Below are 2,527 nucleotides of genomic sequence, written 5' to 3'. Positions count from 1 at the left end.
AATGCTGTTAACGGCCAATAGGTACTCATTTTACACCCGAGTACGCTGAGAGAATGTGATTAAAGAGCCTTTTCCAAGGACTCAACTATGCGCCGAGCGAGGCTCCAACCCAGTACCTTCTGATCCGAAAGCGAGTGTCATATCACTAGACCACATAGCTGCACTTCAGAATATCCTTCTGTTATTATGTACTTCATGTGGGACTTTGTGGTCCAGTGGTATATATGACAACGGCATGTGAACTGTTGATGGCAGGACATTGTTTCGAACCCCGCTTTAGGAAGCATAAAGATAATATAATAGATATCAAATAATTATATGTTGTTTTTGTTTTTGTTTTTAAGGGTTTTAAGGCGCTTGCAACACATTTAGGTTATATCAGAGCCAGTAAAAAGGAAGAAAATGGGATAGTAAAAAGTTCTAGAATTACAATTAAAGAACCCAAGAAAAGGTAAGACATAGGGGAACTAGGAACAAATAGGGATCAGATGTAGATTCCAAGAGCATACCATCAATGTACTTAGTTTGAGATCACCTATAAGTCTCATCCGGACACAAGCACAAAATCCAACAAAGAGGAATGCACTCAAATGCCTACATTATACATTGAAAATAAGAAATATAATAATACATAACAGAGAGATGATTTACAAGGAAAAAAATATCATCTCCCAAAACAATAACTATACATTTGACTGTTTCCATTCGAGCTAGGACTCCGGCCAGGGCCAGGACAAAACTAAGTAATCTCATTCCAAGACAAAGACAGAAAGCATGTTGGAAAACAGTTATAGAAGAGATAGAAGACACAGTAGGTACCTCCCTGCCCACTATGGGAGGTCAGGATCCCCACCCAGTTGTGGTCCAGTGGTATGACACTCGGCATGTGAACTGTTGATGACAGGACATTGTTTCGAATCCCGCTTTAGGAAGCATAAAGATATACTAGATATCAAATAATTATATACATATACTATGGCTCCCGATAGCTCAGTTGGTAGAGCACGCTTCAAACTCAAACGCAAAGAGACAGAGATCGATCCCGGGTGAAGTCAGACTTTTCTTGCCGCATCTGCACGGTCTGCGGCTATGTGGTCTTGTGGTATGGCATTCGCTTTCGGATCGGAAGGTCCTGGGTTCGAGCACCGCTCGGTGCATAGTTGAGTCACATTCTCTCACTGTACTCAGGTGAAAAATGAGTACCTGGCCGTTAACAGCGTTGTCTATGAAGAAAAAACTTATTGTAATATCGCCTAAAAGGTGTCATATCTCGTTCTACATGTTCTACTTGTTACTGCTGGTAAGAGACCCTTTGTAAAGCGATTTGGGCACGTTTAGTGGATTTTGCGCTATATAAAAGCTCATTTTTATGTCCTCGCTTAGCTAGGGACAAAGAGATTACCTGATTACTTACCGCGTACCTACCTTTGTCCAACCATATGTTTAAGTAGGAGTTGTTTTTTTTTTTTTGTTTGTTTTTTTTTTTTAGGGCTGTACGGCACTTGCAACACATTAAGGTCATATCAGCACCAGTAAAAAGGAAGAAAATGGGTTAGTAAAAAGTTCTAGAATTACAATTAAAGCACCCAAAGAAAAGGTCAGACAAAGGGGAATTCGTTCAAATAAGAAACAGGTGTAGATTCCCAGAGTACACTATCAAAGTACCTAGTTTGAGATTACTAAAAGTCTCATCCAGACACAAGCATAGGTCCCCACTACGAAGAATACACTCAATTTTTTTTTACAAATATAACAAAGAAAACATAATACAATGCATTACAGAGAGATGATTTACAAGGAAAAAAAATATCATCTCCCAAAACTAACTACACATTTGACTGTTTCCCTCTCAGCTAGAGTATTCGGCCAGGGCCAGGACAAACCAAGTAATCTCATTCCAAGACAAAGACAGTGAGTTGGAAGACAGATATAAGGGGATAGAAGACGCAATAAGTGCCTCCCTGCCCACTATGGGAGGCCAGGAACCCCACCCAGTTTAAAGGAGGAGGAAAGTGTAACAAAATAGAGGAAAAGCAAATGTTCTTTCCTGTCTTTCTTTAATGACATGATACCACAATCAATAATTACGGGGAAAGCATGGTGGATATTACGATATATATATATATATATATAATCATTCGTCAATAATACATGATCATTATAATATTATATGTCTGGTTTTTTTTTAAAGGTTTTTTTTTAAAGGTTTTTTTTTTTCTCGCTTGCAACACATTGAGGTCAAATCAGCGCCAGTAAAAAGGAAGAAAATGTGATAGTAAAAAGTACTAGAGTTACAATTAAATCACCCAAGAAAGGGGTAAGACAAAGGGGAATTTGTTCAATTAGGAAACATGTATATTCCAAGAGCACACTATCAAAGTAGTTAGTTTGAGATCACCTAAAAGTCTCATCTAGACAAAAGCACAGGTCCCAACTAAGAGGGATGCACTCAAATGTTTAGAAATCATATATAATATGTAAACAAAACATAATACAGTGCATACAGAGAGATGATTGACAAGACAAA

Source organism: Berghia stephanieae, chromosome 7, assembly GCF_034508935.2.
Source record: "Berghia stephanieae isolate SIO BIC M18660-M18661 chromosome 7, UCSD_Bste_1.3, whole genome shotgun sequence".
Taxonomy (NCBI): domain Eukaryota; kingdom Metazoa; phylum Mollusca; class Gastropoda; order Nudibranchia; family Aeolidiidae; genus Berghia; species Berghia stephanieae.
Note: the sequence above shows the minus strand (reverse complement) of the source record.